Source organism: Corvus hawaiiensis, chromosome 7, assembly GCF_020740725.1.
Source record: "Corvus hawaiiensis isolate bCorHaw1 chromosome 7, bCorHaw1.pri.cur, whole genome shotgun sequence".
NCBI classification, from domain to species: Eukaryota; Metazoa; Chordata; class Aves; order Passeriformes; family Corvidae; genus Corvus; species Corvus hawaiiensis.
In genome coordinates this window covers 7,022,784-7,044,507 of record NC_063219.1, presented here as the reverse complement: position 1 = coordinate 7,044,507, position 21,724 = coordinate 7,022,784, and positions in this window count along the sequence as shown.

Genomic DNA, 21,724 nt, shown 5'->3' with positions numbered 1-21,724 from the left:
TGCTTCCACTGGACTCCACGACCGAGCGAGAGCAGTCCCTGGCACGAGAGGATTCACTGCCCAAAGCTCAGAGGAAAACGTTCAAGAAGAGCAGTGTCTGTATGTCTGGTAGCCACAGGTGAGTGCTCTCATCCATTTCAGTGCAGATTCAACCATCCTTTTACACTTGACCACTGGCCAATGCTCCCACTTGTCATGGTTTAATCCAAGACAGCAAATCCCCACACAGCCAATCACTCACTTCCCCCATTGGGCTGGGAAGAGACTTGGAAAGGCAAAATAAAGAAAACTTGTGGATCGAATTAAAAACGGCTTGATAACTTACATAAAATTATTATTATTAATAAAAATAATCATAATTGCAATGAAAAAAAGTAGCAAAAAAATCAAAAAATTCCAAGAAAAACAAGTGATGCAAACAAAAACAATCGCTCACCATGTGAGCAAATATTGCCCTAGTTTGAATTATTTTATTTTTGTTGCAATCACCTTTGAATGTTATTATAGTAATATCTCTGTTTTTTCCTGTCAAGGAACTGTCACAGGCAATTTCATAAACCTTTTATGCAGCTACAGTGCAAAGAAAACGATGCATATATTATATTTTCTATTTTCTATTTTCTATTTTATATTTTATATTTTATATTTTATATTTTATATTTTATATTTTATATTTTATTTTATATAGTTTACTGATGCTCAGTCTCTGAGCAGCAGCCCATGGACAGCTTTCCCACTAATTTATATGCTCAGCATGACTCAGCATGGTTTGGGATATCCCTTGGGTCAGTTGGGGTCAGCTTCCTCAGCTCTGTCCTCTCCCAGCTTCATGTACCCCCCAGCCTCTGCACTGGTGGGGTGGGGTGAAAAGCTGAAAAATCCTTGACTTAGTGTAAGCACTGATCAGTAACAACTAAAACATCCATTTGTTATCAACACTGTTCTCATCTTAAATCCAAAGCACACACTGTATTGGCTACTAGGAAGAAAATTAACTCTATCCCTCCTGAACCCAGGACACCGTTATAGTTTTCAAATGAATTGCAGGACTGTGTTCATGTTAATCACACAATTGCCAATAGAAGAGGCACTAAAAGTTTTTAAAAGTTGTAAGAAATACCACATTCTTCTTACTTCTTAACATCTTCCTCCCTAACTACCTACAGAGATCTGCAGTGTAACTCATGCACTGCACATGGAAATATCACTGCCTTGTGTAGCTTCAGCAGAGATTTAGACTTTGTTTTGACTGCAGTTAATAGTTTACTTCAGTGGTTACAAACAGCCTGATTGAGCCACGCGGTTAACACCACAGTTCTTCATTGAAAGAAGCTCTGGTTGCAAATGAGAGGAGACAACACATACCAATTAATTAATTACCCAGTTAATAACCCAGAATGACTCTGACAAATGAGATCTTCCTGTGCATTATGGTGCTTGAGCAAAGATCCCTTCCCAGCACCCAGCACAGCTGGCAATGCTGTCCCTGAGCTCTCCGAGCATCTGCCAGGAGAAGAGCACAGCTACAAGCAAGACCTCCCTTTCTTCATCTCATAACTATCTGTCACAAAATAAAATTAGGTGGCCCAGGAGAATGAAGCCAGCAAGGGCATTTATCCATTCTTTATACTGATAGATGAAGATAAGACATCATAAAAATGGCCTGGCAAATATTTAACCCACATCCAGCTGCTAGAATGGCACCCTCAGCCAAGGCTGCTCCTACGTGCACTTGTCTCCAGGTGTTACTATTTGCTCATACTCAGTCCTAAATCAAAGGTACGAAAATAAAACCTTTAAGAAAAAAAAAAAAATAGGGTAGAAATGAAAATTTTAAATACCAATAATTACATCTGTATTTACAGCAACTTCCTTCCCTCCGGCAAGGCAACAAACTCATCTGCTCTCCTTTGCCCTTTCCTGACTCAAGGGTCAGTTGACTGATTTCACACCATCTTTAATTTAACATTAATCTAAACACCAGCTGATCTGCCCCCACTGGCACTACATGCCCTCACAATACCACCATGTGGCTGTCTCAGCTTGGGGAGAGGTAAAGCTGTGTGCTCCCCAAAGCCACCACATGGCTGTGCAGTGTAAGATATCACTGTCCCAGCTGTCTCCACACAAGCTCCTACCCCAGACTAAAGAGAGCATGTTCAGCTTTCTAGTTAAGGGTATTCACTTTCCATGGATGCTGGCAAAAGCCAGAATTTGTATATTCTCTGTGGGAGGCTGACATACAGAAGGATGTCTCCACGCCTATCACTTCCAGTTCTGATTTTCATCCCTAGATCCAAAGCATCCACAGGGAAGACTATCACTGACATTTTTCCCCCCTGTTCTATTGACAGAAAAGCTGTCGCCCAGACAGGGAATTACCCATTCAACAGTTTAAAGGCTGAGTTGGTTACATGATGCTCTACCCACCTTTCAACAAAGAAAGGTAGCAGGGGATTTTCCAGGTGCCCCTTTCATCACATTGCATGGATGCTGTGGGAATCTGGCAGATAAATTTGGTAAAACTGGATCTGGCCTCACAATGCCATCCATGAGAACAGGCCTCAGTGGAGTTGCATCAACTGCAGAGAAATTTTATGAAGGCAGCATATTATAAAAACATGGGTGTTATTAAAAGTAAGTGGATTTGTCTGAGACTAAGCACATATTTCATGACAACACAGCACTATTTAAAGAACATTTTTTTCTTTGCCCTCCTTCAGAAGAAGGGTATTATTTGTTTTATAATGTAGCTCAAAATACCTCTTTAAAATCCACAAGATACTATGGAAGCTGACAGGTTCACGATGAATAGCTTCTCCTCCAGATTAATTTCTGTTTTATTCCCTCAGTGAAGCACACAGCAGCAAGCTTTATACCAAAGTGAGTTAAAAGTAGATGCTTTTAAAATGAGTGTTGTTGTCATGCACAGCTCTGAAGAAACTGTAAGTCTGCTTTCTAAATATGGATGAGTCAGACATTAAAAAAAACCCAAAACAAAACCCGCAACATATCAGGAACATTTATGAAGAATAAATACTATATGCAATTAAAAACAGGTGGGTGGCACCCCTGTTTCCAAACTGAAATAACAGAAGAAATTATGTCAGGTTGTGAACTTATATTTGTAGTCCCAAGTATTTTAATTTTTTTTTTAATGAAGGTTGGTTTCAAGTCATATTTGGCTAAAACTTTCAAAACATAATAAAATTGCTACATCATGCTTTATAAACTGTATTTTAAGAGACTATTTACCCCCTCCTCCTTAAAATTAATATTTTAATAATTAGAAGAGAGAAACTGTGTCTTTAACTCACAGTGAACTTTTGCCATAGAGTATCATAAACCTCCTGAAACACAGAGCCTAAGGAGAAATGCTGAATTTCCTGCAGTGTATTCTACAGTTTTATTAACCTGAGTTGTCAAATCCCGAGAAAATGGAATTCAGGACAACTTTAGTTGTGCTGGTGTCCAAACTATTTTTAAATACTTCTTTATTTGATGATCAAGTGCTCATTCTTTTATTAATCTTGTTGTTAATAACATTATCAATCTTTATAAAGCCTTATTATTACTGCAGCAATAAGATAATCTTAATGTTTATTATTAATTTTAAAGGGATAATGAAATCTCTAATGAGCTGTAGGGATGAAGAGAACCTTCCTCAAAAGTCCTTCTCTGAAAAGGTCATTCTTATCAGCAACTCTTCTATATACTTAAAACTGATTGTGGCATTCAGCAAGTTTCATTCTTCAGCTAAATTATTCAACACCTGTAGGAAGCCATCCTGAAAGCTTTTTACACAGCATGAGATGAAGCACAAGTGGTACAGGGACGAATATTTGAAATGGCAAAGTTACTAAGGCATCTGAACATCCAGCCAAAATTAGTGCCAGAAAGAAAAACAGCTGGCTAAACTCAAGGAAAAGTCAAGAGAAGCAGGCAGTTAGAAGACAAACAGACTCCAAGCAATGTACCAAGTGTAGTATTTTCAAGGGCACCTCTCCTCAAAACTGATAAATCACTTTCTTTATAGACTTTTTTTTTTTGTCCTGTTCACTCCTTATTTAATGCCTATGCACAGAAATGTGCAGCCTTTGGGATACTGACCCCTTTCAGCACCACCCCCCACCTTGGCCCTGCAAGAATTATTGCTGCTGTATTCCCACTCCTGAAGGAGCAAGGGCACTCATCCAGAACCTTTCCACTGGTAACTCAGCAGCCCTTGTGTCTGGGCAAGCCAAGGATTGATCCACTACCAGTATTCACTAGAGAACAGCTTCTCTGTGCCCAACACTCGACAACTTTCTGCACAACTCTGGATTTAAGGGCAGCTCTGGGCTGGTGAAACATTCCCACTCCTGCCAGGGAAGTGAGGGACAATGCCCTGACAGCAGCTGTATGCAGAACATGGGGCCTGCTTCAGGCAGAGGAAATACCACCAGGGGAGCTGATCATCGGAAACAGAGACCACTTTTGCCAAGAAAATAAAAAAATATTTAATATTCATTATTATTACTTCAACTTCTTTCCATTAGATTTTTAATTATAGCAGCGCCACCAAAAGAAACCAACAAACAAAAAAAACCCCTCCAAACAGCAAGCAAAAAGCAACCAAATCCACTGCCACAATTGCCAGGTATACACAAACACAAACCAAACTCTGTGCCAGCTTGTGTCATGTTATCTCAAGAACTGGAAAAAAATTCTATACCTAGACACATTAAATTTTCAGATCTCACTAAGCAAGCACAAGAGATTTCTGCAGCATTTTCATGTTGCTGTCATATTTGCATCAACTTCCTTTTGAAGTTCCTATGAGAAAACGCAGAGATAAAAGATCAACTGATGTTCTCATGCAAAACACTGAAGTGCAGATAAGTGAGGATTATCAGACTTACATTTGGCTTTTCAGGAAAACACAGTATATGGAAGTTTTGAAAATACCAGTTAAGTTGTAAAAGGCAAGACTGTAACTATTGTACTGTAACTATTTAAGGGGTTATCTGATGAAAATATATCACAATAAAATGCAGTGCACCATAACAAAATGAATGTCAATGTATACCTGCCAAAAAAACCAAAAAAACAAAAAAACAACTAACTGATTTTGAATCTATATCCTAAACCAAAGGGATTGGGTCTGAAAAATTTGAGCAGAAAAAAAAGCCATTTTACTCAAAAGAATAATAAACGTTCCTAAGAAAATTTATGTGCTGCATTTATTTTTATCAGCTGACCTCTCTAATACCTTCCTAAACTCCATAATACAATTATGAGCTTCCACATTAGAAGTTAAAAGATCATTGAATGTTTTAACCTTCCAGAAATGAGAAAATAAAGTAACTTTTTAATTAAAGATAGAACTTGATAACCATTTTTTACATCAACATTTTGCATTATGTTCCAGTGATATTTTCCTTTATCATTTATGCTTTAATATCCTACTGCAAAATATATTATCAGCAAATAATTAACTGGATCAAAAATATGTAACCTATTGGCAAATTTTAAAATGTAAAATTAGGAGTCATTTTACATTCCTCAAAGTAAAAAATGAGGTCCAGAACTAATTCTGCATATAATTTTCTTTTAAAAAAAGTTATAAATAGAAGTTATGTTTTAAAAGACAAAAGCCACACATCGTTAAACAGTTAAATATTTGTATTCTCTTAAATAACTGAGTAAAATGTGTCAGGTTTCAGTTAATATACTGAAAAAATAATTTTGTACTAAATGGTCATCTGTGGAAAAGGAAAATAAAAGAAGTTTTCTTCATTATTTTAAACAGATTTTATAGTCTTTAAAAAACTGGGTGAGTGTTGTTTGCTGAATGTGTACATTGAATTTTTATAGCACACAAACAAATACTTCTGTATTTCAGCTCTGATGGGGACTGGAGCTATGGGATGTAGAATATCCTGGAGAGGGACAGCTCGGGGTATTTGTGGGCACAGCTGGAAGCAGAATAGACTGAAGAAGATCCTTGCAAGATTTCTTACAAAACTTCGGAGCCTTAAGATTGTCTAGCACTTCAGAAGTTTTGCCACTTGTTTTGGTGCTTTTCAAGAGTGTCTCAATGATTCTGGAGGGCAGAAGCTGCACTGGATCTGAGTGGATTTGCCAGATCTAACCCACACCTGATCCATCACCATGAACATTGCTACCGTTGCAATGCCTACCTGGATCAAATCCCTCAGAGCAGTTCCTAATTTCACTACAAGGAAATAAACACATAAGCCCCCCAGACCCGCAAAGCCTGCCCTGTTTTCTGTGACCTAATGGCTCTGACAGCTCAGAGTTCAGCCCTCAGTGCACAGGAGTGCTCCCACCACCTCTTCTCGTCCTCTGCTGTGCCCCTGAACCCGCTCCCCGTCCCCTCCATCAGCACCGTCCCTGGGCTGGCCCTGCTGCCTGCACAGCATTCCCAACAGCGTCACTCACACACAGCATCTCTTCTGTCTCACTGCCAGACTCCTGCAGCTGACCCTGAAACAGGTCAGCCATCCCTGGCATGATGACACTGCTCTTTTCTGGCTCCTGTGCTTTTCCGACCCAATTGTCCCCAGGAGGTTTGGCTTTGCTGCTGTCTTTGGTGTTCAGGCACAAGAGTGTCTCCTACTTAAATCACTGCTTCCCAGCTCCACTGACCTTGATAGATCCAGATTCTGAGTTGTATTTCTGTTCAGACCACACAGGTCCTGCAGAACAGGCACTCGGCTGCCAGTGCTGCTGCACTGCCTTGACTCACGACAGATCTGTTAAGCCAGCTTGTCTTAAAATTTACTGCTGCAGTAGCTGGTTGTTCTTTACTTATTCTTTTCTAGTCTCTTGCCAAAAGACTTAAGCCAGCTGTAAAACACGCCTGCAGAGAACATGCCCTGGGCAGTGGCTCACTCCGCTCCATTCCCTTGCCCCAAGGGTCTAACTGCAAATACCATGACAGCAAAGTTCAGCCCAACACTATTAACAGGTACTTTCCAGGTGTCTCTGGAGAAAAAGCAAAAAAGAGAAAAAATACGGAATAAATCCTAAATCTATATACTGCTACCATACAGCCAGAAAGCTGATGAGCCTCACTACAAGGAAAAGCAAGGGAAGAGGGGAGCAAGCAGCTAAAGTGCGGAAAATGTTCAACTATCTTTCTTCTATCTTAAAAAATACTTTACTATTACTATATTTATAACTAAACAGAGGCTTTTAGAAAACTAAGGTCTTTTAAGAAAGGAACGCCCTGTCCTCTCAAGTATAACAGCAGCAATTCCAAAAACTTTAAAGCAATTTGTAGAGAGGCAAGACTCTTCAGTAAGACAAGACTGGGGATGCTAACACACCTAGGCTCCCAATTCCCATGCTTTATGGGAATTTACTCTGATGCACTCCAGGCTTAGACACGATTTTACATCACAGGTTACATCTCAGCCCTGCTTGGAACTCTGGTTCCAAAAGTAATGGTGATATGAAATGGTGCAATCAGCAGTGGGAGTGTTTGAAAGCAGACACTTCATTTGAACAGTTTTCTAAATTTCAGCACAACATGACCACTGAAATGAAGAACAGTCCCACAGAGCACTTGAGTGGCTCTTGGGTTAGAGTAGGCAAGCAGTGACTGCAGTAGGCTGGCTCACTCCTAGCAGGTAAAAAAGAAGCTTCCTTTCTAAATGATCATTGCAGTAGTGTCCAAGAATCTTGTTCTAAATGTGGTGAAGAGATACTTTGGGTTAATTATTTCCCAAGGCCATCAAACTTGAAATGATCCAGTATGCCTAAAAGGAGCCCAAATCTACTTTATCCTCTTCGCTACTCTTGTGACAAGCCAGGAAAGTATTTCCAGTGCCAACTATTGTCCTAGGAGCTCCCATAGTGGGTCTGCAAGGCACAAGGCAGGGTTACACCCAACCATCAGCATCCCTTTGGGTGAGCAGAGCAGAGCTTTACCAAGAGAGAAGGAAAGCCCAGCCTACCACCACAGCCTCCAACAGAGGCTGTCTCTCCTAGAACACACCCCAGCATGAAAAGGTGTCAAAATAGAGGATCTAGAAATTGCTCATTGCCTCAAGTTCAGCAAGAAAGATACAATGGAGGATGCCAGTGGTTCAAACTACTCTGTTTCCTTTTCCTTCATTAAGCTATCAAATGCCAATGGCAACCTATTAGCTGTTGCTGTTTCAGGGTAATCTTTCTCTGACATTTTTAGTGAGAGATACAATTTTTATTTGCAGTTATTGCAGATTTTTATGTTTGTAAAACACCATTTTAGGTTACTCTTTCCTTTCACATGTTTATGAAAAGGTAGGATGCTTATATTCCCTCTTTGCACTCAATGCCACTCAAAGAATCAAGATAGGCAAAGGTGTGAACTGCAAGCACAATTACCATCTTCTTCATCTAAAATAATAAAAGGTAAGGAAATACAGAATTTCTGGGTCCTTTTAAATGCACTCATACTTCTGTGCGGAGACAGAGCTGAGACAGAGGGACACTGACAGATGTCATTTATAGGTATAATGTGCAAGTCTCACACTTAAATTTCATAGCATTTTAAATACCGATACACTGCGGCAAAAATGCTCTTACAGATGGTGTGGGAGCTGAGGTTCAGTCTGGACCGGGCGTAGACGGACGGTGACGAGAGATCTCTATAGTCTGATCTTGGAACATGCGGTTTATTGCAAAGGGCGTGGGTATTGGGGCACTGCTTAGAGCTGCCAGCTGCAGCTCTGAGCAGGCCCAAGAGAGCAAGAGAGTAAGCGGGTAAGTAAAGAGAGAGAGAGAGCGAGAGGAATGAGAGGGAAGAAGTGAGAGAGAGTGTAGTAAGAGTGTGCGAAGAGTGTCTGAAGTCCTGGTTACAATACAATAAATCATCTTCTGTACTGAATATTCTAATTGTCACTAACCAATCTAATACAAGATACAAATCCTACAGCATTTACATACAGCCTATAAGAGTTCTTATATTACCATAGAGTGTTACATCTTAACTTCTAAAAACTACTCTTTGGACCCCTTCTGCTGAGCTAGTAGGGTCTGCTCTGACCCTTGGACCTGCCTGCAAGCAGAGGGTACTGTTCAATCAAGAGGGGATTACCTTCAGTCGGCCATACCATTGTTTTCCAGTTGTTCAGTAACTAAGATTTGGTATTTCAAAAGTGGCTTTCATTTCGATGTCGCCTGTAGTTTTCATATTCCCAAAATCTTTTGTCAGGCAATCATATTTATAAGGCTTTCCTGTTTCATCTTCCCCAGCAAGATGGTTTCCTGTATATAAGAGCAATCTGTTGATAATGTTAATTGCATTACTTGATTCCTTAAAAGAGAACTTGATGTAGCTAATTTAAATACCTCTGCACTTTAAATACTTGCACAAACTGCAGAGAAGAATTCAAGACACCCTGAGAGTGTATGTTGGCACTTCTAGCCTTCTTGGAGGTCCTCCTACAGCTATTAATTTACTCCTTATTTCCTAATATTTTTTGAAGTAGCAATGTTGACATTTGTATATTAAATTGTTTAAATATTATATTTCACTTTCTATCCATAATTAGAGAAAGTAGACATACACAAACTGAGTTTTCAAGAATAAAAGATATGCCAACTTCAGAAACATCTGTCCTGCTCACTGAATGAAGCTAGGTCCTCTGGGATGAGGCAGAAAGTGATAAATTCAGGGTCCGGTGTTGAAAACACAACAGTAATATTAAGTACTCTGATCTGAAAAGACAATGGTCTTTTTCAAAGTGCTTTCTGGAATGTATATTTTCTCTGCTTTCTTTTTCTAAAAATGTTCCCTATTATTCTTACAATAGGAGACTAATGACAATAAGAGTAATTTTCTCCAAGGGAGAATAATGTTTCAGTTTCAAAGTTTTTTGAATCTACGCATGAATAAAAACAGATTTTTCAAACAAAGTGCTTTAATATCAAACATATAAGATAATGAAGGAATGAAGAAATTCTGTCTCTATCAGTCTTAATTTAACCACAGAAATCAAACATTTCATTTATTCCTTGGGAAACTACTAAAAGGTTTTAAAAGCTGCTGTTACTATTTGCTGTTAGTACACCAAAGAGACTAAAGTTTACACCACATTGCCAGAGATCCACTTATTGAGGAAACCTTTCCTGCCATACCCAACAGAGATACTCACATTATCACAGGTATCTCACCTGAGAAGCACCCCGTGCTTAAATCCCTACTCTAGTAGTGACTACAATGCCAAGTATGGCATTTGCCCAAATAAATCCAGGAATCCACACCCTGAACAATGATTTGTGAGACAAGGCTGAAGATCACAGTGATCAGCTATTTTCATTTTATTTGAGGGGAAAAAAGCCCAATAAGCCTAAAAAATGAGTAACCTGATGTCCTCAAAACCATTACACCCAGTGGAATAAAACCATATTAACAAGAGAAATTTCCCAAAACTTCCACCTTTCTTTGAGGAGTATTTTCTACCAGTTAATCCACAAAATAGATACTTTCCTGTTTGCTCTTTTTTTTTAGTCTCACAGGTCTTGCATTCCTGAAATACATACATTCAACAAGAAGGATGGAGGGAATTTCCCTTGGGTGCGGCTCTACAGTCTGCACACCAATAGAGCATCACCACAAGGAACAGCTGTAGAGTCAGACACACTCAGACTATCAAAAAGCCACATCCCCCACACTGTGTTTTGCACAAGCACTATGCCATCGGGCCAAGGTACAACAGGGAGCTGTTAACCTCCTTTACTGGGCAGAGATTCTCAGGGGCAGAGTTGGAGCGAATCCATCCTTACCTTGCACCTTCTCCATGAACCAACTACTTCACCAGCTTGTTTGCTTCACTAACTTTTTGATAGTTTTTATACTAAATTCCAATAGAAGCCATTTGCAATTACGGGATTAATAGGGGCATTTTAAAGCTGTTATTGGGATTGAGATGCTTTGTACAATGCTGTGTGTAGTTTAGGATATTATTTATTTTTTATTTATTTTTACTATCATGCATAAATTTAGATATGAGTTTTAACACTAAAAAATGAGATATGAGTTTTAACACTAAAAAATGATACTTTAATCCTGGTGAGCAATACACAAATGTCCTGTGTTTTAGCAGAGGCAGCTGATTCCATTGCCAGTATCACACTGCTGTGACTCTCCTCCCACCCATTTTAGCTTTGCCATTTCCTTTAGGAACAAGGACAGACTGAACGGCCATTTTTAGTGAAACTACAGCCAAAGGCATGGTAACACCAGCATAACAAAGCTGACCTCTGGAAGCATTACACAATTCTTCCTCTTTCTTTATTTTACAGGTCAGCTTGTGTGAAGTTATTTGAGAACTACTGTAAAATCCAGAGAGGTGATTTTTTTAATGCACAGCTTCTCTGTCTCTTTATAAGGCGTACAGCTTTCCTGTGTTGTTTCCCAATAATCCAAACAGTGAAATATAGTTGTCTTCTGGGGAGAAGGAAGGTGGATGGATTTTTTGGGGCAACTATAGGGACCACTCCAAAAGCTTCTGGAAAGTTAAAAGTGGCACACAGTTTCTATTCTAGAAGATCCGCTTAAGGAGTATGTGGCACCCGGCACTTAAATACTGATTTGGGAAAAGTATATTTAGAAAAAAAAATAAAAATCACAACTTGCTGGTCTTTTAGTTCTACTTAACCTTAAAAAACAGACAACAACAAAAAGCACAAACAAACAACATCCAGAAAATCCTTTGAGACAAAGTATAAAAAACTTACCTATGGCAAAATTGTGGTTTACCTTTTTATTAGCAATTACAGATCCTCAAGATTTACAATGTCAGTTCCTTCAAGTTCTGCTCATCACCTCAGCTAGGTAAATTGGACACTCAACCCTACCGGAGTGTGCTGGCTGAGGACAGCAGGATATTCATCCTCTCATCTGAAAAAGAGTGGATTAACCAAAACACATCAATATAAATACATCTAACTAGTTACTTGGGGTTCTTGACCAACCCTTTTGAGCAGCTTCCTCCTCTTCCTCTTCACCCCCCAGTCCGAAACAGAAGCATTTCAGTGTGGGAATATTATCATAAGTCTAATGGGAGCTGCAAGTTCCAGCTTGCTTGAAAAATAAATCCTAAAATCTCACAATACTGAAATTAGACCATCACTACTAAAGAACCACTAAGAACAGTAAAAAATTGAACTAGATTCTTCTGAAAATTGTCAAGATCAGGACTGAAGTGTATGCACTGAGCAACATTTTTCTTTCCCTAAGCTCAGGGATGAACCCTGCATTGTTTTTTACTCCGGTATATAGAAGACTTGCATATTTCACTGAATTCCACAAAAACATTAGGAGCGGTAGTGTTTGTGTTGATAAAAATATAGGGAATAAAGTAATGGGAAATCAATATTATCCTTCTGCAAAAATAGAGTAATCCAAGTTCAAAATTCTTCAGCAGATGAAAATATAAATTTGGTCTGATTAAAACCTGCAAGTTTATGTTCAGGTAAGTCAGTTGGATTGGAGTTTTAGGTTTTTCACTAGTGTGTGAAAAAGATCTTTATAAAAATGTTTTTCTATGTTTTCAGTTTTGAGGATACAAGTGGCAACATACAAACGTAAGCATTTCTAAAACAAAGGTGATATTTAATTTTACACAAGACATTAAAATTACACCTCATTAGAATCACAGAATGGTTTGGGTTGGAAGATGTGTTAAAGATCATCTTGTTCTGCCCCCTGCCATAGGCAGGGTCACCTTCCATTATCCCAGGTTGTTCCAAGCCCCGTCCAACCTGGCCTTGGACACTTCCACGGACAGGGCAGCCACAGCTTCTCTGGGCATCCTGTACCAGGGCCTCAGCACGCTCACAGAGAAGAATTTCTTCCCAGTATCTGACCTGATATCTCCTCTTTCCTTTTGAACCCAGTATCACAGAAGTTTATCTACAGTTTATTACATGAGTGTGCTCAGGGTAGAAAATTTGCCTGAGGGAAATGTGTAAGTGCAATTTCTGGGTTGTATGGAAATGGGCAATACACCACTGGAACAAATCCTGATCCCTTCAGATTTACACCTCCATCTCTGTATCTAATTAGTATAGATAAGCACCCACACTTCTGAAGCAGTAGCTTTTCTGTAAACGCTTTACCCTCTGAAAACTTCTTCATAACTTTTTCTGAATTAAATATAGTAAATCAGAACTATATTTCTTGCCATCAGCTCTCCAGCTCAGAAGGTAAAAGCAAAGGCTGCATACCAGATGGTCAGTATATAAAAGCTACTGAGATCCTATCCACTCACTTTTATAAGCACTCAGTGGGGATATAAAGGCTTGATTTTTCACAGCCTTCCCCCTGGGCCCTCTTCCCTGGGACAACAGATTTCATCAACATGAGGTGCCAGGGAGTAATTTCATGACTTAAAGTAAGAAGAACCAAAGATAAACATCCAAAGATGTGGAAACTTCCTAAAATACTATAATGCTTTCTAAAAAGCAGGAGTACAGGAAAGCAGAGGTAAGGAAGGAAGGACATGGAGGGGGAGCTTGTACTATTGGGAAGATGCTTATCCTTATAGCTGTGAGCACCAGGATCCACCAGAGTCAGGGATATACCTCTCATTAAACACTATTAAATCTTAAAGAGCCACCATTAGCGCAGGAAAGCTCTGAGCCCAGGGCGTGCTGCAGGCCAGGTTCCTCTGACAGAACAGCACTACTTATCTCCAGCTTCCATCTTTCCCTGGCATCCATTACTGGAGAGTGCAAGAAACAGGGTATTACTGAGAGAAATGGATCTGTGCTCTGACATCATACAATTGTGTTCCCAGGATGTACAGAGCAAATGCCACAAAGGGAAAGGCAACAAAGAAAGAAGAACAGAACAGCATTTCTTATAATGATGCTGTTCAAAGCCCTTATTTCCTGGTTTTTAGATATTTTCTTATAAATGAACATGACAGAATAGTATCAGTGCAATATAAATACACTTTTAATTCTTGTGTAGTTCTATGTAATTTAGGGGAACTACAGGAACAGCCTTTAAAACAAAGACTGAAAACTTCCTTCTTAAGTAGTATAACAGCATCTGCCTATTGTACAACTTCAAAATTTGAAGATTTGGTTAAGGTTTTGCTAAGCACAGAGAAATGAGCTCGTAGCCAGCAAGCACAGTATGCCCAGCCTCTGTACGCTGTCGGAAAAGGAGGACTCAGACACTTCACTCCAAAGTTTATCAGTCCTTTCTCTTTACTGTGAGAAACATGCATTTCAGAGCATGGGCAAGACATTCCATCTCCCCGAAGGAGATTTCACTTCACACCTAAAAGGATCATCACAATTATAAAACACATGCAAGGTCATTAGTGATGGGCACTGTGTAGGGAAGCACAACACAGAGTAGAAAAGCACCAAAATAAGGTATTTTATTCTCTAGCCATTACAGAATTTGAGTCTTAACATGAGGCAGACCTCTGAGACTTCTTGTAATTACATTCTTTCTTTTCTCTAAATAATTATCTTTTGACTCAATTGTAGTTTTCTTTACTCCCCCTTTACTTATACATATATGCTCCCCCAACGAGAAAGTGTTATTGCGCTGTGAAACAACTGCAGCCAGTGGAAGTAGTGAAGTAAATAAACATGAAAACTATGAACCCTGATGGAGCAACATTCTAAATTTGAGGGTGTCTTCACGACATTGTCCAATAAAAAATAAGTGAAAAACTTCTGCTTTAAAGAACTTTAACTCATCCATGACTATAAGCTTTCTTGCAAAGAAATTGAACTAATATTCATTACTGTAAATCTGAGGGACAATTGTGTAGGTTTGAGTATTCCACAGAAACTTTGTTTTCCTAGATGCAGGAAACTGAAGAACTAACCACAACCTGCACTGCACAGTTGCAACACCTGACCTACTGGGCAGAATCCTGAGAATGAATCCTATAAAAGAGATGGCAATGCTTCTTTGCTCCAGCAGGTCATTAAAGCAAACATATTCCTGTTCTTCAGGCACTCGAGCAATCCCACTGAATGCTTATGCAAGTCTAAAGTTAGGACGTGTATAAATACTCATCTTGAATTCGTGTTACATCTGGTTTTTATTGTACCAGAGGTACTTTTAAGCTCCCTGTGCTAGACTTGGACCACAATAGAAAGACATTTAACTATTTTTATTTTTACTGTCAGCATTTAACTATTGCTATGATCATTTTGTTCCTCCTGAGTAAAATAACAATAAGCTTTAGCCATCAGGTACCAGCCACTAGAATCTCAAGTACCAGAACCCACTCCAAGAGGCATTTCTATTTTCAGCATCCTTGTTCTGATCTTGAGCTATGAAGCAATCTAATATTCTCTAGAAAGAAAGTGATATTTTCTGTTACTATTGTACTAGCAGGTCCTGTACTCCAGGTGAAGGGATTGCATTTCACTCTAAAACTCCTTGACCTTCATTAGTGCTTCAGGGACCTTGAAAGCCAGATGGAATAACAAGAAATTCAATAAAATACACTAGTTCATATCTTTCTGGTTTTCTGAAACAACAGGGAAAATAAAAGCTATCAGGTCTAAAGATTAATTTGAAATGAAATGCTTGCAGGCAAATAGATATGATAATTGCATTAAATCATATACTGCTTGTTTTTAAAAGGGACATGAAATTTTATAATTAAATCAATTTCTAGATTATATATATATATAGTTATTTTAATTAATCTTTTTGAAAAGAACTTTGCAAATAACCAAGGCACCCATTAGATATTGCAATTTAATCAGCACTTAATTTTGACATTTAAAAACATAGATTAAGGCTTAAAATAAGATTTTTAGACATTCATAGACCAATAAAATATCCATATGCATTATGACCAAGAAGGTTTTCATACCTACCTGCTGTGTTTTGTTATACTAAGTCTCAGGACCTTCATACAGTTTACGTGTCATGTAGATTTACCGAAGAAAGAAGTTCTACATGGACAGATAGAATAGTGCACTCACCTGGAACGAGTGAGTAAAGCCCTGGATGATTAACATAGAAACATACGGGTGGAAAAGACCTCCAAGATTACCAAGTAGTGTCTCTGCAAGCATTTTACTCCAGACCACATTTTGATATCCCCTTTCTACTTATACAGCACTTTACTTGGCATGTTTGTAACCCAATGGCATTAAAATGACCCAGTTTTGCCCTGAATATTAAGACAGATCTGGAAATTATAACTACAGCTTGAAAGTGTTCTTTGAATTGATGAGAAACAAGAGGAAGAGGACAATTTCCATCACTAGCAGCAAATCTCTCCAAACCCAGAAGCTAAAACACTTCCACAAGCATATTCCATAGATACACACATATATGTGTATATATAATGTGTGTGTGTTTAAGAACCTATAACCTATTTTAAACAGCTTGGCAAGATCCAGAGACATATATTTACCAAAGCTGTACTTTCTACCTAGGAAATTTAAAATTTTATTGGGCAGTTCTGTAAATATCATCCATGCCATTTCAAATGTCCTCTTTTCAGGAGCACTCAAACACAAGCTACATACATGATTCTTTAAGGAGAGTAATTACATCTAATTGGTTTTAATTTCTTATATTGGTGTTTGTTTCTGGGACCACAACTACCCTACTGATTGATTGAGAAAATTCCCATCCTATTAGTTCAGTGGATCACCTGCCCTAAGCCCACATGACGCAGGACTTTCCTGATCTTTCTAAAAGGAATATATAAAGTTTCCGTAGCTACAATCCAGACACAAATGAGAATCTTCTTTTTGCCCCTAAACTGTATTTCCAAGTGGGATGACAAATTGTTTTACAGGAATCTTTTTATATCACTACAGTCTGGCTAATGCTAACCACCCATTACAGATTCCCTGCATTTAAAGGCATAACTTTCCCTAAAAGCTCTTGGTTGCATTTGAGTTACAAAGAGTTTGAAAGTTGCAGCACTTTTAACTTGTCTGACTTCAGGATGTCAAAACCAATCACTCTGCTGTTATTTTGAAGCCATCTCTATAAAGAGAAAGATGTTTGTTAAAGATAGAGCAATTTAAAACTCTCTGTTAAAACAGCAATTTTAAAACACGTTTTTCATCTAACGCTTCTTTTTTATACTAAGCTAGCCAAGTTTTTAATACTCAGAAATATACATTAACCAATGGCTTTTTTAATGTCCCTATCCATATTAACCTAATTCTTCATGCTTCTACGTGGCTGCAACAGCTTTTTTAGAATTGTTCCATGCTCAGTAGCTCCATTTTAGATATTTTTGTAGAGAACTGCGAGGAACATTTCACAGGGTAGTGCACAGAAGTCCAGGTTTTAATTTGGAATTGTAAAGAACATGTTCTTTTAAGTTCTTTGGACCTTTTTGAGGCTATTTAGGGCTCAAACTGTAGCTCTTCTTTAACAAGTACAAAGATGTGTGTTCTGGGGCAGAATTAGAACGGAAAAATAATGTGAAAAATTCATAATTTGTACTAAATTCACAGTTTAAATCTGCATTTTCACTTTGGTTTGGGCTATGAAAAATTGCATGTAAAAAATAATGTTGAAAGAATGGCAAAGAAGTCTTTGATTTTTATGTTTATTGGGGGAATAAGATCACCCAATTTAAAAACCAGATACATATACATGTGTATATATAAATACGGCAAACTTGCAAAAGTAGTGATTTATAAAGACCCACATTCTATCAACATGTACATAAAACTCTATAAAGGCAAGATCATTCCTCATTCCCTGCTATAACTCTGACATTAATTATTTTTTATTATTGGTCTGCTTAGATAGTCTAGTGTTTGCATGCAGAATAGCAGAAATTTGCATACAAATAAAAGCCCTGTAGTCATATTTTGTTCTAATTTCCTATACACGTCCCTAAACAGCCCAGGATATATAAATTACAGTATCATTTAGCTAACAATCTATGATGGCTATGTGTAATAACATAACCTGCCCAGGATTTAATTAAGCAAGTTCAAAACATGGAAATTAGAAGTAAGGAGCCACTAGAGAAGGATAAATTTAAAGAGTTGGCCTCCATTTTTAAGCTTTTATGATTTTATTACCTTTACCAAGAATGAGGGAAAATGCAAACAGAGAGGATAATCACTTACTGTTTATCTTATTTTTTTCTTTCCAAGACAGGGAAAAAAACTTTGCTCTTAATATCCTACCCTCTTTAGTACTTCTGGAAAGGTCTTGAATTTTCATTCCACCAATGGCAGGGATAAAATCTGTCTAGAAAGCATAATGTTAAAATTCTCCTTCTACTCTTTCCAAGCATGTGGCAACTGGGTATGGAGAGAGAGAGCACAATGATGCCATCTGACAGTGTATGAGGTTCTATAGACTGTAAACAGCACAAAACTGAGACTACACATGGGGAATATTCTCTCCTTCTCACAGTTATGTAGCGCAAGAAAAGCACCCTTGAACACTAAACATAGTGGTTTCCAGTGCCTGTATTCCATTTATGCATGTAAAACAGCTAAATGTGAACTAACTTTACCTTAAAAAGGAACAACGACATATCCTTTTATTAGAGTAAACCCCATGTTGTGTCAGGTCTGAAACTGCCAAAAGAGCAGTTGTTCTGATTTTACGTGGGATGGTTTTGACGTTTATGATGTCAGGTCATGGCTGACACAGCAAGATCTACCTCTAACGTGTCCCACAGCAAGACACCTTTTTTGGAAGCTCAGAGATAAAAATGAAAGGCAACAATTTTACCTAAACCACCACATTTTTTTTAAAACTAACAATCTTTACACCCACTGCAATTAATTAGCTTCTCTTAGCAATTGCCATTTTGTTTAAATTATCCAATCATTTATTGGCTGGGGTTTCTTAATTATGTGCATTTTGTGGGTTTGGTTTGGTTCCCCACCACCACTATCACACCCACACCACTGTATTTTAATCTTATGGGGCAATATTCCTTTAAGTCTTGTAAAAGTAAGTGAGGAGAACCTACTTTGAAATTCCTCTCACACAACTAGAACTCCTCATCTGTGTTGTTACAGATATTTAATTCCTTTCTACTGTTAGATCATCTGTCATGAGCTTATGTACCTACTACAACCTGAGGTATTTGAGGTGAGGTAGATCAAGGCTCCTCTTCATGGGATTTTGCTACAGTGGAAAAAACATTGGGGTTTTTTTATGATTAGTTTCTGCCAATCATTTTGACAGTGAACCTTTCTTTAATGCACCACAACAAACGAAATTCAGGAACCATTTCTCAAAACAGGCCATGTAATGTTGGCTTGTTGGGGGGTCTTCCCAATTAGCTAAGTGAGGTGGGTGTTGTTTTCAGGTTACTGAAAGGACAAAAGTCTTTCTTGGAACTTATGCCAAGGAAAGGTTCTGCAGAGATTTTAATGAAATTTAACAGTATTTCTCTTTTAACTCTTGAATAAAAAGGATTTGTCACTCTTGTTCAGACCATCAAAATGAGAGTAAAAGGAAAGAGCTTGTGTGTGTAGGAAAACACATAAAACTACCACTGAGAAAGTAAATTAACCTCCACAGCTCCTTATTAATAACTAGAGATCAAGGACTCTGTAGGTTTGCAAAGTTTGTTTGTGTGATACCTTGTCTTCTTTCTGAATGTTGGTTTTCAACTGGTACTTTATTTCCTGATTTATTTTTTCTAATCCATATTGCCAGGAGGCTGGAGTGACTTTGCAATTAGGAGGACAGTTTTCCTCTCAGGTACTTTCAGAATCTCTTCCACCAGCTCTGGGGTATCCCTCACTACACACTGCTTTCTAGGGGCAGATGCACTATCTACAACATATAGACCTTTAATAAGTGCAAATGCAGTGGGATTATAGATTGTATATCTGTTAATTTCTCAATATATCAGCTTCAGACTGAGCTTTTGAACAGTTATTAATTCATACAACAAACAACGTAGCTTTATCATATAAATCAGTCAGCCCTTTCTTACATCCAGAAAACCATGATGTTGCCAAATACTGTCCATCATGCTGAGAATGACACTGGGGATGAAATGTTCAGTAAATTTACGGAGTGACAACAGTGTAAGTGTTCCAAGAAGCTACATCAGGACTAAGGTTTCACTGATAAGACTGTAAAGTGATGAAACAGTCCAGAACAAATAGTTCTGAGCAAATAATGTGTAAAAAGGGTTTACAAATCCCTTGAGGCTTATTTTACAAATTGGCTTTAAAATTTTTGTTCCATATCTTCTTTATTTCCTATCCCATGTTCTATCTCTATAGGACAATAACACAAGACTCTTCTTCTAGACAGTATTTCTGACAACAGAAAGAGATAAGGCTATCTGTAGATAGAAGAAAAAAAAAATCTTTCGAACTTGAAAAATCTGCATTCATTTTTCCACAAGCAAACAAGAAGTCTTGATTAAGAAAAAGGAGAATAGTAAATCTCATAAGAATATAAAAAGAGAAATATAGATAGCCATAAACAGCATACAAGTATTGCAGTACTTGCACTAGAAGTTCTTTCTGGTATTCTCTGCAATTCACAAATTTCCTTTGCTATAAGAAAAGATCTTCATTGTCACTTATTATTTTGAAAAAATCAGAAATATTGCAACTGCAGGAGCACATAAAAATGTCTGGGACTACTTTACATTTTCCTCATTTCAATTTTGCTCCACAACGGGGGAAAAAACCATCATTTTTTAAAACCTTCAGCATCTGTTTATTGAGTTAGACTTTAGTATAACAACTGTTTTCTGATCCACTTGCAATTTTGATTCATATCTTAAAGAAAATACATGAATAGGACATCTGGCACTTTGGAGATGCTAATTTAATTTAATTCCTTAAGTTCAGTTTTTGTCTGGACCAAAATAATCTGATATTTTCAACAGAAGCAATAAGGAGCTCAAAGAATTTTTGATTTATTTTAGATACAAAAAACATATGTTTAGTTCATAAGAATATTTCCGTATTTATAGCCTTTCTTTCTGCATGTTCTTAAAAGAAAATCATCTCAGTAATTCTAGAATGGTTGAGGAAAAGAAGGTATTTCTTCTACCATAGTTTAGCTTAAAGAGCAGAAATGCTAACTCTAGGGTTTATGGTGCAAGGCAGTTGCAAACTAACAAACTGAAAAATCCAAAATTCTGGTTTTCCCCATTACAAACACAGATAGTCCTTCTTTCTGGGTTCTTTTTTTCTTTCCCCCACCACCTTTGAAAGCAGGTAGGGTACCCTCAGGGCACACGGCAAAGCAGGGACTGAACTCACTATTCTGCATACCTTCACTCCCTTTCCAAGCACCAAATTCACTCAGGTTTCATGCTCACCCTAATCACAACAGATAATCCTATTTGCATCGTTATTTTCCATTACTTAATAATAAATGTCTCATTCCATAACTGAAGCAGGGCTCTATCTATTCCCTGGTTGTTTTGTTATTTGTGGGACATTTCACTCAAAGCACTAATTTGTATTTATAGAGTTCATACAGCTTTACTATTTGTGTATTTCGTGACTTACATGAAATTAAATCAAAGATGTTCCCAGACAACCAGGAACCACCAGTTTGGTTAACAGCAGCTAACACTCACTAGAAAGGCAGTGGACCAAGAGGATGTGCAGACTTCTTTCACCAGCAAAGTGCTCACAACACAGCCCTTCCCTGCTTCCTTCCATCTCTCCAATTTGTCTTACAGCTAGAGTAGGTAAGTGCTCCTGAAGTTAAGGATAAGGCAGTATTGGGAAATACCAGGGAAGCAGCACATGCTGA